Source organism: Zootoca vivipara, chromosome 9 (assembly GCF_965207765.1).
Source record: "Zootoca vivipara chromosome 9, rZooViv2.hap1.1, whole genome shotgun sequence".
NCBI lineage: Eukaryota > Metazoa > Chordata > Lepidosauria > Squamata > Lacertidae > Zootoca > Zootoca vivipara.
The window spans coordinates 69,910,122-69,925,374 of NC_142592.1; the positions used below are offsets into that span (position 1 = coordinate 69,910,122).

Consider the following 15,253-nt stretch of genomic DNA (forward strand, 5'->3'; position numbering starts at 1 on the left):
CGCACAGACATTCTCCCTTCCTCTTTAGGAGGGAAAAAGTGCGTCTTATGGAGCAAAAAATACGGTACCTGCTAACAATCTGTGGCTCGCAGCAGCAACCAATCACACGTCCCCCCTATGCACTATCCATGTATAGTATAACTTCCAATTACTAACGTACTTTTTAAATAAAAAAAGGTCTTCTTCTACATGGAAAAGTACGGTATATAAAAACATACTAAAAAATCAAATGTTAAAAAGCTTCCGAACACAGGGCTGCCTTCAGATGTCTTCTAAAGGTTATATAGTTACTCATCTCCTTGACATCTAATGGGAGGGCGTTCCGTAGGGCGGGTGTCTCTGCCGAGAAGGCCCTCTGCCTGGTTCCCTGCAACCTCACCTCTTGCAATGAAGGAGCTACCAGAAGATCCTTGGAGCTGGACGATGGGGGTGGAGACGCTCCTTCAGATCTATAGGGCCAAAGCTGTACAGTATATGATGGCGAAACCCATTCCGTTTTAAGGTCTCCAGTAGCTCATGCTTTCTGTCTCTTATCGAGGAAGCTTTCCTTCTGGTGATCCTAGCTAGCTGCTACCAAACCCTCTTCTGCTATCCCCCCCCCCCCAACAAGAAAAACGGCTCTGAAAACCATTTGCATCCGTGGCCTTCTTTCCAAGGAGAGCTGCCTCACTGAGCACGCAGGTTCTCCTTTCTTTCTCCAACAGAGGCCAGAAGGGACCTCCCGGGTTTATAGAATCATAGAGTTGGAAGAGACCACAAGGGCCACCCAGTCCAACCCCCTGCCAAGCAGGAAACACCATCAAAGCATTCCTGACAGATGGCTGTCAAGCCTCCGCTTAAAGACCTCCAAAGAAGGAGACTCCACCACACTCCTTGGCAGCAGATTCCACTGTTGAACAGCTCTTACTGTCAGGAAGTTCTTCCTAATGTTTAGGTGGAATCTTCTTTCTTGTAGCTTGAATCCATTGCTCCGTGTCCGCTTCTCTGAAGCAGCAGAAAACAACCGTTCTCCCTCCTCTATATGACATCCTTTTATATATTTGAACCTGGCTATCATATCACCCCTTAACCCTCTCTTCTCCAGGCTAAACATACCCAGCTTCCTAAGCCGTTCCTCATAAGGCATCGTTTCCAGGCCTTTGACCATTTTGGTTGCCCTCCTCTGGACACGTTCCAGCTTGTCAGTCTCCTTCTTGAACTGTGGTGCCCAGAACTGGACACAGTACTCCAGGTGAGGTCTGACCAGAGCAGAATACAGTGGTACTATTACTTCCCTTGATCTAGATGCTATACTCCTATTGATGCAGCCCAGAATTGCATTGGCTTTTTTAGCTGCTGCATCACACTGTTGACTCATGTCAAGTTTGTGGTCTACCAAGACTCCTAGATCCTTTTCACATGCACTGCTCTCAAGCCAGGTGTCTCCCATCCTGCATTTGTGCCTTTCATCCTTGTCAGAGGAACAGCTTAGTTCTTTCGCAGATGCCTCCTAGGTCGGCTCTGGTTTCAGCTGCCGACTGCTCTTCCGCCTTCTTTTTTTTGCAACGCATGGCATCCCCCAAGAGCCTGCCACAACTTCCAGCAAGCATTCTGGCGCTGCCGTTGCGCCGTTGCTCTGAAGCATGCCTGTGAGCGTGGTGGCATGCCAGTTTTGTGTACACCTGTGGGGTCGACTCCTGGCAGTTTGCAATGAAGTTTAGTTAAAGGAAAGCTGTTGAGAGGTGCAGAAAGATTAGAAGTCGGCCCTACATGCAGACTTGCTGAGCAACAGGCTTCTGAAACCCCCGAGCAGCAGCTGGATGCCAGGCTCAGCTACTCTCTTCTGAGATTTCGTGGAGGGCTAGAAATGTGCTTTAAAAAAGCAAGCGCCAAGACTCTCGGCAGTGTGTGATCTGCACAGCTTTTGGACAGTGGAAAAAGTGGTGTTTGGCAGGTACTGCCTTCCTTTGCAACATCACCTCGCTTTGAAGGCAGATCAGACTTAGAAAAGGCTTTGTGCATCGATCTTCCCCCCTTTCCTCATTGCTGCCTTTCTGGAGCTGCCCAGATAAATGTTTCTGGCAGTTCAGCCTCGGAGTGTATTGGCACAGGCACAGGCCGGTGTAGTAGTGGAGGGCAGCTGAAAAGGCTCCAGGTTTGCTTAAGTGGGGAGTCTGAAGAGCACCCACATGTCCGCCAGATAAAAGACACTTCTATTAAAAACCTCTCAATCTCTCTCTGCCCCTTCCAAGCTTCGTCTGGTTGTGTAGCAGGCCTTTGTAAATGCACAGTGAACTAGAATGCCATATTCAGAAGTCAGAACCTGGTTTGTATTGGAGGAAAGAGGTGGGCCGTGGGAGAAAATGTTTTCTGCCCAAACCAAGTTTCAAACCATCAAGATTTCAGCTTGACATTTCGAGGCAGGAATTATCTGGACCGGAATGGTGGCGACTTCAGGGGAAAGGCTCTTTGTCCTCAACAATTCCCAAGGGAATTGGCTGCCCGGTGCCACCGAGAAGCACTCTGTGCTGCAGGATCTGTCCCTGTCCCCAGATAATGCCATTTCCTTAAATATGGAGGCACGGGAGCCCGCTGTGGGGTGTGCTTCTGCTGGTGTGGGGTGCAAGGGGCCTATAAGAGCTCCAGGTTTTGTCTTTGCTGCTGCTAGCTGTTCCAATCACACGGAAATGAGCAGCTCCTTGTTATTCTTGATAACTTGACAGGCTCTTCTCTGTTGCTCGTTTTCTGGTGACGCTCATTCCTCCCGGGTGGCTTTTAAAGGTCACCCTTCCCTCTCCCTCTCGTTCGATGTCTCATTATGTGCCGAAAAAGCAGGGGGGAACCAAAGGGTGCTGTCAGAGGGCCTGGTATGGCTACTCTAGAGTAACGACTCCAGCATGGTCTTTTAAGGTTTTTATTAAGTGCTGATTATTTACAGTGTTCAGAGCAGTAAAAATGCATCCTTAAGGTGAGGTGTCTGAACTCCCGAATGGCGATTGGCGCGTTTTCTTCCAGCACCACAGCTTTGGCAGACCCAACCTCTTCCCCCTACGTTTGCGTCGCAATTCGGGAGTTGGGGGAATTGGCCTCCCCCCTGTGCGTCCTACTTCCTGTCCCACCTGCGGCCTGGGCTCCACAACCTTGCCTGAGCCTCGGACACCACTTCCTGACTCTCCGCTGGAGGCAGAGCTCTCCTTACTCTCTCCCGCGCTTGGGGATGGGCTGGAACTTAAGATGGGAGGGACTTCCCTGTATCCCTCGTCCCTCACATCCATCCCCCTCCCAGGCTCCTCTCCCCCCCTTCCTAGTGGCTCTCCGCTTGCTGGGGACGAGTGAAACCCCAAGAAGTCTGTGGCATCCGAGCCTGTGGGTGTAAAAATTTCCCCCCAATCCTGCGATCTTTCTCCTTCCCCCTGAGAAGACGGGAATCCCAAGAAGTCAGTGGCGTCAGAGCTGGTGGGAGTAAAAATGTTCTGCCAGTCCTCTCCTGCCTCTGACGTCGTTGACCTCGGTGAAACCCACACCTCTTCTTCCGTGTCCTCAAATTCCGCTTCCCATCTCCATGGAGAGCTGCTGCCTGCTATCCCTTCCTCCTGCCCCTCCCCCTCTCCCTCCCTTTCCATGTGCCAGGGCTTGGGCCTGTGGGGGAACAGGGCGTGGAACTCTTCCACTAAAAATTCCTCAGGTACTTCTGTGGCCGGTATCCACTCATTGTGGGACGGCGGAGTGTCCTCCCATGCTATCAGGTACTCCAGTCCTCTCACCCCTCTCCTTGAGTCTAAAATCTCAGTTGCCTCATTGAGCTGTCGGGCGTCTCCCGTCTCCCCCCCTCCCTCTGGAGGCTGATCGCTGTCCCTGAACCTGGTACTTTCCCTGTACGGCGACAGCAGCGATCTATGAAACACTGGGTGCACTCTCATGTCCTCCGGCAGTGCTAGCCTGAAGGCTACCGGGTTGACCTGTTGCGTGACCGTGAAGGGGCCCAGCCTCCTGGGTGCTAACTTCTTGCATCGCCCCCTGGTGGGAAGACCTTCCGAGGATAACCAAACCTTGTCCCCCACCCTGATGACCTCTCCCGGTCGCCTGTGGCGATCTGCCCCCTTCTTGTACGCTTCCTTGGCCCTCTCCAAGTGTTCTCTGAGCTGCTGGTGCACCGTCTCCAGGTCCTCTGCCCAATCCTCTGCCTGTGGGCCCTCTTCCTCCTCCTCCCCCTCCCTCTCCGGGAAAGATCTGAGGTCGCGCCCGTAGTTGGCCTTAAAGGGCGACACCCCTGTGGAGACGTGCACCGCATTGTTGTAGGCAAATTCTGCCAGTGGCAGGCGATCCACCCAGTCCGTTTGCCTCTGGCTGACGTAACATCTCAGGTACTGCTGCAGAATGGCGTTGACCCGCTCCGCCTGTCCATTGGTTTGTGGGTGCCTAGCCGTCGACAAGCTGACCTCCACCTGCAGGAGGTTCATGAGCCGCCTCCAGAACCTGGAAACAAATTGGCGGCCACGATCCGAAATAACCCTTAAAGGCAATCCATGCAGTCTGAATACGTGGTCAACAAACAGTTTGGCCGTCTCTTCTGCCGAGACCGCCCTGGCACACGGTATAAAATGGCACATTTTGGACATGAGGTCCACCACCACCAACACTGCGGTCTTGCCCCTGGACGACGGCAGGTCTGTGATGAAGTCCATGGACACTACTTCCCACGGCCTGTGCGGTGTGGCTAAGGGCTCCAGCAAACCAGCTGGTGGCGCTCTGACCACCTTTGCTCGCTGGCAGGTGTCACATCCCCTTACATAATCCCGAACATCCTCCCGCACCCCTGGCCACCAGAAGTGTCTCATGACTAGGTGAGTGGTTTTGTCCCTTCCAAAATGACCCGCCGTTGGGTTGTCGTGCATCTGCTTGAGGGCCTTACCTCTCAGCTGTTTGGTTGGCAGGTACAGGGCTCCCTTGTAAAAAAGCAAACCCCTCCTTTCCTCAAAGTCTTTGGCCTGCTCCCCCCCCCTCTCAGTTCTCTGAAGATGCGGGTGGCAAATTCATCAGCTGCTGTCAGTGCTGTGAGTTCTGCCTCGCTCACCACTGTTGCTCCGCAGGACCATGCTGATGGGGGGAAAATATGTCTGGGTGCCGGTGGCAACTCCTCCTCCATGTACTCTGGCTTGCGGGAGAGGGCATCCGCCCTGACATTCTGCTCTCCCGGGATGTAGTGGATGGAGAAGTTGAAGTTCGAGAAGAACTCTGCCCACCGTATCTGCCGCTGGTTGAGCACCCTGGCAGTTCTCCAGAACTCCAGGTTCTTGTGGTCTGTGCACACCTGGATGGGGTGCTTGGCGCCCACCAGGAAGTGTCGCCAGTGCTGGAACGCAGCGTGGATCGCGAGAAGTTCCCTGTCAAACACTGTGTAGTTGCGTTCCGGCTGGGTCAGCTTCCTGGAGAAGAAGGCACAGGGTCTCCACTCTCTGTTGGCGTCCAGTTGCAACAGAATCGCTCCCAGAGCCTTGTCCGAAGCATCTGTCTCCAGGCGTAGGGGCGCATCCTGCACCACGTGGAACAGGTGCTGGTCTGAAGCGAATACCCTCTTGAGGCTTTCGAACGCTGCTTGCGCCTCTGGGGTCCACCGGAACTTCTGCTTGCCTCTCAGGCAGTCGGTGATAGGAGCCGTGACGCGAGAGAAGTTCTTGATGAACTTCCTGTAGAAGTTCGCGAAGCCTAGTAGGCGTTGGGCATCTTTGCGCGTCCTGGGGCTGTGCCAGTCCAGGATGGCCTGCACCTTGTCCTTGTCCATCGCCAGCCCCTTGTCTGACAGCTTGTAGCCTAGGAAGTCCACTTCTTTGGTGTGAAACTTGCACTTCTCCAGCTTCACATACAGGTGGTTGTCCTTCAGGCGCTGCAACACCTCCCTGACATCCTTCACATGCTGCACTGGGTCATTGGAGTAGATAAGGATGTCATCCAGAAAGACCAAGCAGTTCTTGAAGAGGAGGGACCCCAGGACGTGGTGCATGAAGGCCTGGAAGCATGCTGAGCCCCCTTGCAACCCGAAGGGCATCACCAGATATTCAAAAGAGCCCAGAGGCGTGAACATCGTGGTTTTCCATTCATCACCCTCCCGGATCCTAATCAAGTTGTACGCCCCTCTTAGGTCGAGCTTGGTGAAGATCTTGCCCCTGCGTGCCGCTGTCAGGAGATCATCCACTCTGGGCATGGGGAAAGCCATTGGCTCTGTCACCGAATTCAGCCGTCTAAAATCCACCACCAGACGGCGCTGTTGCGTGTCTTTCTTGTCCACCCAGAAGACCGGGCTGCCCCCTGCTGCCTTGCTTTCTCTGATGAACCCCCGCTTGAGGTTCTTGTCGATGAAAGCGCGTAGATCCTCCAGTTCCTGATCTGACATGGCGTACAGCTTGGCTGGGGGTATAGTTGCCCCTGGCACCAGGTTGATCTGGCAGTCAAAAGGCCTGTGTGGGGGTAGGTGGTCGGACTCCGCTTCGCTGAAGACCTCCTGCAGGTCCCAGTACGGCTTGGGTATTGCCTCACCCCCCTTGACGTGCATGGTGGCCACCGTGGCTATCGGAGGCCCCTCCCCTGGTTGGTGCTGCATGCAATGTTCCAGGCAAAAGTCCGATCCAAAAGTGATGCATCTCTGGTGCCAACTTATGGAGGGGTCGTGGCGCGTCAGCCAGCTCATGCCCAAGACGATGGGGGGGTCTGAGATGGTTGTGACGTTGAAAGCCAGTGTCTCTGAGTGCCTTCCCGCCGTCATTCTCATGGGGGGGGTTGATGCGTGATGGCCCCTCCCAGCAGCTCTCTGCCGTCAATGGTGGCCACGTGCAGGGGAAAATCCAGCTGCAGAAGTTGGATCTGGTGCTCTTCCGCAAAGTTTCTCGAGAAGAAGTTGGCTGAGGCACCACTGTCAATTAAGGCGAGGACTGTCAGGGGATAGCCATTTGGGAGCGTGAGCGTGACTTCTAGAACCACTCCTGCTCTGGGAGGGGTGGGCTGGCTGTGCTCCTCTCTGTGCGGGTGGGCGGGCGGGGGCTGTTGTCTGCTGACTGTGCCTGGCCGCTCCCCCTTGTCTCCTGCAGCCAGGCTGTCTCGTTTCCCTGCTGTGGTGCTGCGTCCGCTGGGGAAGGTACAACCGTTCCCGCCTTTCCTTGCCACTCTCTGCGATGAGGGCAGTCTCTGACGCGATGCCCGGGGGAGTTGCAGAGAAAGCAATTCCCGCCTCTTCCCTCCTTGCGTCTTGGCGCCGCCGGGGTTTGAAAAGCCCGCGCGCGCGCTCCTCCGATCTCCATCGGTTCCGGCTCTGGGCTTGGCCTGGGCGGGTGTGGGGGCGGGCCCTGGGGTGGGGTTTGGTGATGTGGTCTGTCCTGGGAGCGTGGGAACCAAGGTTTTGCTGCGCGCGTCGCTTGTTTGTCATTCCATCTGGATTCCTGTCTCACCCCCACCGCTAGCGCCGCTTTGCTTAACTCATCCATAGTTCGCGGTTTGGGACCTCTTGCCAGCTCATCCTTAACGTCTGCGTGCAAACCCATGTAGAAGGCTGATTTCACTGGCTCACTTTGCAGATCCCACCCCAGTTTGTGCACCAGCATGGTGAATCTCGCCCAGTAGTCCCTAACTGTCGATTTTCCTTGTGTTAAGTTATGAAGCTCCTCTTTAGTGGCCTCCATTTCACTGTCACTAGCGTACATTATTTTTAAAGCTTCTAGAAATAATTTTGCGTTCTTCATGCAAGGATTTTTTTGCGCGATGAGCGGTCTTACCCATTCTCGGGCGGCCCCCGTCAAATGCTCTATGATAAAGGAGACTCTGTGCGCGTCATCTGGGAATTCTGCTGCATGCAATTCCAGCGCATAATTTATTTCTGTCTCGAATCCTAGGTACTCCCTAGGGTCGCCGCTAAACTTGGTGACTAGGCTCTGTCCCCTTCTCACTTGGACTAGCTGCGGCTGGGGCACCCCCCCACCTCTAGCGGCTTTCTCCTCTTCCAACTTCTTCTGTAGGTCCAAAACCATCACCCTTAGCTGTTTCTCAGTCTCCTCTTTTGTCCTCACCTGGTCCACCAGCTTGTTCAGCTCCTCCTGCGCCCCTCGCGCTTCCTCCTGAGCGGCATGCAATTGCTGCTGTGCGTGCGCTGTGAGGTTCTGCAGCTCCTGCTTCGCTGCTTCGGCCTCCAGCCTCCAATGCTCAGCCTCTTGAGCGCTCATCGCTGCACTCCCAAGTAGCCAAAAAAAAGATTCGGGAGTTGCTGTCAGAGGGCCTGGTATGGCTACTCTAGAGTAACGACTCCAGCATGGTCTTTTAAGGTTTTTATTAAGTGCTGATTATTTACAGTGTTCAGAGCAGTAAAAATGCATCCTTAAGGTGAGGTGTCTGAACTCCCGAATGGCGATTGGCGCGTTTTCTTCCAGCACCACAGCTTTGGCAGACCCAACCTCTTCCCCCTACGTTTGCGTCGCAATTCGGGAGTTGGGGGAATTGGCCTCCCCCCTGTGCGTCCTACTTCCTGTCCCACCTGCGGCCTGGGCTCCACAACCTTGCCTGAGCCTCGGACACCACTTCCTGACTCTCCGCTGGAGGCAGAGCTCTCCTTACTCTCTCCCGCGCTTGGGGATGGGCTGGAACTTAAGATGGGAGGGACTTCCCTGTATCCCTCGTCCCTCACAGGTGCAAAATGTAAACTCTCCACAAAGGCACTTCAAAGGCCCAGAGTGACTCCCAAGGGGGCAGAGGGTGGGTGCCCCCCCCACGTCCCCTGGCAGATTAGAACGGGATCTTTGGGTCTGGAGAGGCATTTGCCAGGGGTAGTGCAGCTCATTCACTAGGGTACATTCAGGCCAGAGGTGCAGAGTCTCAGGTCCACGGACAGAATGTGGCCCTCCAGGAAGCTTTAAGCGGCCCTTGAGACTCTCCTTTCCCTGGCCTTGCTGCACATCCTCCTCTCGTGTTTCCTCCAAGCTGGGATCTGTGTCTTTGAACTCTGTTGATCATAGAATTGAAGGGACCCCCGAGGGTCCTCTAGTCCAACCCCCTGCAATGCAGGAATCTCAGCTAAAGCATCCATGACAGAGATGGCCATCCAAACTCTGCTTAAAAACCTCCAAGGAAGGATAGTCCGCCACCTCTGGTGGAAGACTATTCCACTCTCAAACTGCTCTTGCCATCAAAAAGTTCTTCCTGATGTTCAGTCGGAATCTCCTTTCTTGTAACTTGAAGCCATGGGTTCGAGTCCTACCCTCCGGCGCGGAAGCAAAACAAGCTTGCTCCCTCTTCCAAGTGCCTCTTGCTTGCCTGGATGGAAGATAGGGAGAAGGCTGCATGTGGAAACTGGTCTGCTGCCCGGGGGTAACATTTACATGTGTCGCTTGGCCCACTTTTCATGATTTTATTTATTTTTATTGGTTGCTTTAATTTATATACTGCCCTTCATCACAGGGTGGGTGTGTCACGGCATAAAAATACAAAACGTAAAATGCAAAAACGCAAAACGTAATGAGAACAAGTGAAAGCCACCAGCAGCCCCCTCCCACAAGCACAAAATTAAAAAGCCACAGAAGAGAACTCATTGTCTCTTGCCTAGCCCACCACCAGGTATCTGGCCCCTGAAAGGTTGCCCAGGAAGGTGTCTGGCCCTCAGGCCGGAAGAGGTTGCTGGACCCTGGCCAAGGATCAGAGGTTTCGCTGGAATTTGCTTTGCCCCCTCAAAATGGTAATTTATCCTTAAAACGTTGTCCCAAGCAGCAGAGCTTCTATCAAACCCGAAAGCACTTTCCCAGACCTCTCCCTCATTTCTTTTCCCTGTCCCACAGCTCTTGCCGTCAGAAAGTTCTTCCGGATGTTCAGCCGGAATCTCCTTTCTAGCCGTTTGAGTCCTTTGGTACGGGTCCCCAAGTGTGCGCCTGGAGATGCGCAAAAGAGGCCGGATGCCTGTTTCCTGCTGTTAATTTATGGAATGCTTGCCTAGACGTGGAGTCCTTGTGAAACCTTGTGAGGCAGGATGCTGTTGCATGTGGCTGTGATCAAAGGCCCAACCAACCCACTACGTGTGTGTGTGTGTGTGTTTGTGTATATTTAATTCGTTCTGCGAGTTAATTCGTTTTGCGAAAAATTCGTCTTGCAAATCGCTGTTTCCCATAGGAATGCATTGGAATTTCTTTTTTTGCCCATAGGAACGCATTAATTAAATTTCAATGCATTCCTATGGGAAACCGCGATTCGCAAGACGAATCTTTCGCAAAACGAATTTGTCTTGCGAGTCACCATCAGATCTCAAGATGCATTCGTCTTGTGAAAAATTTGTCTTGCAGGGCATTCGTCTTGCGAGGTACCACTGTACAGAGGATGGGGTGGCGCTGTGGTCTAAACCACTGAGCCTCTTGGGCTTGCCGATTAGAACAGTGTTTCTCAACCAGTGTGCCTCCAGATGTTTTGGGACTACAACTCCCATCATTCCTGACCACTGGTCTTGCTAGCTAGGGATGATGGGAGTTGTAGTCCCAAAACATCTGGAGGCACACTGGTTGAGAAACACTGGATTAGAAGGTCGGCGGTTCGAATCCCCATGACAGAATGAGCTCCCATTGCTCTGTCCCAGCTCCTGCCAACCTAGCAGTTCAAAAGCACGCCAGTGCGAGTAGATAAATAGGCACCGCCGCCGCGGGAAGGAAAACAGCATTTCTGTGCACTCTGGCTTGCTCAGGGCCGGATTTAGGTTTGATGAGGCCCTAAGCTCCTGAAGGTAATGGGGCCCTTTCTATGTCCAGCTGTCCTTTGTCAACAACAAATGGTCGCTGTTTTTTGTGTTATATGCTATATGGTAATTAATGGACCTCATAGGTATCTAAAGCCATTTGCACATAAGAAAATATGTATTTTATCAAAGTAATTGTCGGAACTGAAATACTGTTAAGAAGTACAGTGGTACCTTTACTTACGAATTTAATGCGTTCCGAACGCACATTTGTAAGTCGAAAAGAATTGTACGTTGAATCCCATGGGAATGCATGGGGGGGGGGAATCGTAAGTCGAAGCAACCCTATCTAAAAATTCGTAAGTAGAAAAAATCCTATCTAAACCGCATCCAAGATGGCGGACGGAGCTCCATTTGTAAGTAGAAACATTCGTAAGTAGAGTTATTCGTAAGTAGAGGTACCACTGTATATTAATAGTGCAAATTGGGGGGGGCAAGAAAGTGGGGCCCTAAGCTACAGCTTGTTTAGCTTATACAGTGGTGCCTCGCTAGACGAATTTAATTCGTTCCATGGGTCTATTCTTATAACGAAAAATTCGTCTAGTGAATCCCATAGGAATGCATTGAATTTTTTTTACCTTTCCCCCCCATAGGAACGCATTAATTGAATTTCAATGCATTCCTATGGGAAACCGCGATTCGCTAGATGAATTTTTCGTAAAAATGAATTCGTCCAGCGAGGCAACCTCCGCTAGAAAAATCCTTTCTTTAAGCAAAAATTTCGTCTTACAAGGCGTTCGTTAAGCGAGGCACCACTGTACGTAAATCCGGCACTGGTCATGCTGGCCCCATGACCTGGAAAGCTGTCTGTGGACGAACGCCGGCTCCCTCAGCCTAAAAGCGAGAGAAGCACCGCAACTACAGAGTCACCTTTGACTGGACTTAACCGTCCAGGGGTCCTTTACTTTTTGCCTTTTACCTTTGTGTATATACTCCACGCGCTGCTCTGGTTCGCCAGAAGCGGCTTAGTCATGCCGGCCACATGACCCGGAAGCTGTATGCCGGCTCCCTCGGCCAGTAAAGCGAGATGAGCGCCGCAACCTCAGAGTTGTCCGCGACTGGACCTAAGGGTCAGCAGTCCCTTTACCTTTTTATATACTCACATGCTATGGGTTGTGATCTACTTTCCATGGTGCTTCTCCTGCTGCAGGCTTGAGGTTTCTTCTCTGAAGAAAGGATGTAGACAGATCAGTGTCAAACAGGAGAGATCTTTCGCTGTTTCTGGGCACCTCGTTCTGTAACATACCTCTGCTTTGCCTGTCATGCGCTGCTTTATGGGTGGCCAATATCTGCTCCCCCAACTCTCTTTTTTTCTGAACTGGTCCAGCAAAGAACTCGGCTCGGCCAGGTCCTGAGCAGGATGGCTTGACTGCTGACCCGGGCTGGGCATGAAGCAGGCTTAAGGCAGCGGGTTAAGGAACGGCTTAGGGAGCTGGGTATGTTTAGCCTGGAGAAGAGAAGGTTAAGGGGTGATATGATAGCCATGTTCAAATATATGAAAGGATGTCATATGGAGGAGGGAGAAAGATTGTTTTCTGCTGCTCCAGAGAAGCGGACACGGAGCAATGGATTCAAACTTCAAGAAAGAAGATTCCACCTAAACATTAGGAAGAACTTCCTGACAGTAAGAGCTGTTCGACAGTGGAATTTGCTGCCAGGGAGTGTGGTGGAGTCTCCTTCTTTGGAGGTCTTTAAGCAGAGGCTTGACAGGCATATGTCAGGAATGCTTTGATGGTGTTTCCTGCTTGGCAGGGGGTTGGACTGGATGGCCCTAGTGGTCTCTTCCAATTCTATGATTCTATGACTGTCCAAGCAGCTGGGTCAAGCAAAGATAAGATCCTGGAGGACCTAGGGGGACAAGCAAAAAGGAGCCACTGCCAGCACTGCTGGAATAGCTGCTGTGTTTACACGGGAGGAGGGCTCCTTCTTTCTCCCTGATCCAGGAAAGGTTGGTGTCTGGATTGCCAGGGAGCACGGAGGAAGCAAAGAGGGTGTCATGTTTACCTAGCAGCTCATACCTTGCGCCTGAGGTGTGCAGCTCCACTCCATCCTGTTGTTGTTGTTGTTGTTGTTGTTGTTGTTGTTGTTGTTGTTGTTGTTGTTGTTGTTGTTGTTGTTGTTGTTATTCCGCTGGGCAAAGGGAGATTTCAAGGAGAAGAGCCTGATTCAGTCTTGTACATCTCAAAGGTAAAGGTAAAGGGACCCCTGGCCATTAGGTCCAGTCACGGACGACTCTGGGGTTGCAGTGCTCATCTCGCTTTACTGGCCGAGGGACCCGGCGTACAGCTTCCAGGTCATGAGAGCCAGTGTGGTGTAGTGGTTAAGAGCGGTAGACTCCTAATCTGGGGAACCGGGTTCGTGTCTCCGCTCCTCCACATGCAGCTGCTGGGTGACTTTGGGCTAGTCACACTTCTTTGAAGTCTCTCAGCCCCACCCACCTCACAGGGTGTCTGTTTTGGGGAAGGAGGGGAAAGGAGATTGTTAGCCGCTTTGAGACTCCTTCGGGTAGTGATAAAGCGGGATATCAAATCCAAACTCCTCTTCTTCTTCTTCATGTGGCCAGCATGACTAAGCCGCTTCTGGCGAACCAGAGCAGCGCACGGAAATGCTGTATACCTTCCCACTGGAGTGGTACCTATTTATCTACTTGCACTTGATGTGCTTTCAAACTGCTAGGTTGGCAGGAGCTGGGACCGAGCAATGGGAGCTCACCCCATTGCAGGGATTCGAACCGCTCACCTTCCAATTGGCAAGCCCTAGGCTCTGTGGTTTAGACCACAGCGTCACCCATGTCCCTCTCTTGTACATCTTAGCAACCCTAAAATAAATCGGATAAATGCTCGAGATACAAAGAGGTGGAGGGAACATTCTTTCATATGCGGTGGACTTGTGAAAGGGTATTGGAAAATGATCCATGATGAATTGAAAAAAAATATTTAAATGCACTTCCCCCCCCCCCAAAAAAAAACACCCGAGTCCTTTCTGTTGGGGATAATTCAGACAGAAATTCCCAGGTGCCCCCCCCCCAAAGGTTATTTATGTATGCAACAACTGCGGCCCATGTTTTGTTAGTCCCAAAATGGAAAACGAGTGAGGACCCAACCAAAGAAAAATGGCAACTTAAGTTGACACAATATGCACAACTCGCAGACTTAACATATAGAATAAGAGAACAAGAAGAACATATGTTTGAAGAAGATTGGAAAATGTTTATTGGATATATGGGGAAATTACTGTGTACAGCTGAAAACGCTGGCAGCATTAAGATAAATTCAACAGTGTAAATAAGTATTGATAGATGCAATAATGGACTACTGAATGGTATAGTTTTTGTAAAATATGCAGGGATTTGTGATATGTAAAATGAACCATGGAAAGAAAAGAAGGGAAGTCATTGATATCTTAAGGACGTAGAAATGAGTCCTTCTAGCCCATCTTCCTGTCCTCACCGTGGTTTGCAGCCACTGGGATTCAGAAGCATTGTGTCACGGTCCGGTCGGCGGGCAGTTGAAGCCCTGACTGAGGGCGTCAGGACCAGAGGCCAGATGGTGGTGTAGAAGCAGGAACAGGTGCAGGGCTGAGGGTCCAGCAGCAGGCAGTCGCAGGGTCAAGGAGCAAGGCAGAGCGGGAGGTCTGGGAGTCAAGGAGCAAGGCGTCGGCAAGGCAGAGGTCCAAGGGTTGAGGATCAAGGCATTGGCAAGGCAGAGGTCCAAGGGTCGAGGATCAAGGCGTCAGCAAGGCGAGGGTCCAAGGAGCAAGAGGCCAGATGCAACCAGGCAGGGATAGTGTTGCTGTGGCCAAGAGCTGAAGGGAAATGCTGAGCTTTTATCCCTCCCAGCTCTGCCACCAGGTGCAGTGAGGTATCAAGTGGCCTCACCTGAGTGGCCACTCCTTGCCGCTCTAGCACAAGCTGAGGCCTCACCTGAGTGGCCACTCCTTGCTTCTTCAGCACAAGCTGAGGCAGGCCCCAGTCCTGCAAAGCACTACAGGCCCCAGAGCCGGACTCCTGCCATACTCCTGACACATTGATTCCTCCAAAGGTGGAGGCAGAGCTGAGCCATTGTGTCTGGGGGCCACCAGCAGCCCTGTCCTCTACGAATGTGTCTATTCCTCTTCCAGAGGTTGGTGGCCCTCCTGCCTCCTGCAGGGGCGAGTTCCAAGGTTTGACCACGTGTTGCATGAAGAAGCATTTTGCAAAAGTTTGCTTTGGAGGCCGTGCGCGTCTCCACGCTGGGCTTGAGCATTGTGCATGCAGCGCACGGACGCATGGACTGATAACAATGGAGCCCCGCGGGCTGCCGAGCCGTGATTGACAAGGCCAGCCAGCTGTTGCCGAGAGAAGTGGGCAAATTAAAATACGTCCTTCTCGAAACACAGATAACCTCTCGTCTCCCGGCAGGCTCGGCACGCGAGGCAGGATCCCAAGCAGGGCTCCCTCCCAGAGGCGCCTGGCGGATGTGCAGTGAGAGCCAGAGCCGCAGAATCGCAGAAGTGCAGAGTTGGAAGGGACACCAAGAGTCATCT

At 52.4% G+C, this 15,253-nt stretch overlaps 1 protein-coding gene across 7 annotated transcripts in view; it reads left to right on the forward strand.

The window, feature by feature from the left end:
• The window catches only part of SHANK3 (SH3 and multiple ankyrin repeat domains 3), a 419,062-nt gene that overhangs the window by 274,347 nt on the left and 129,462 nt on the right, over nt 1–15,253 (forward strand). The gene's annotated exons all lie outside the window — the stretch shown is intronic.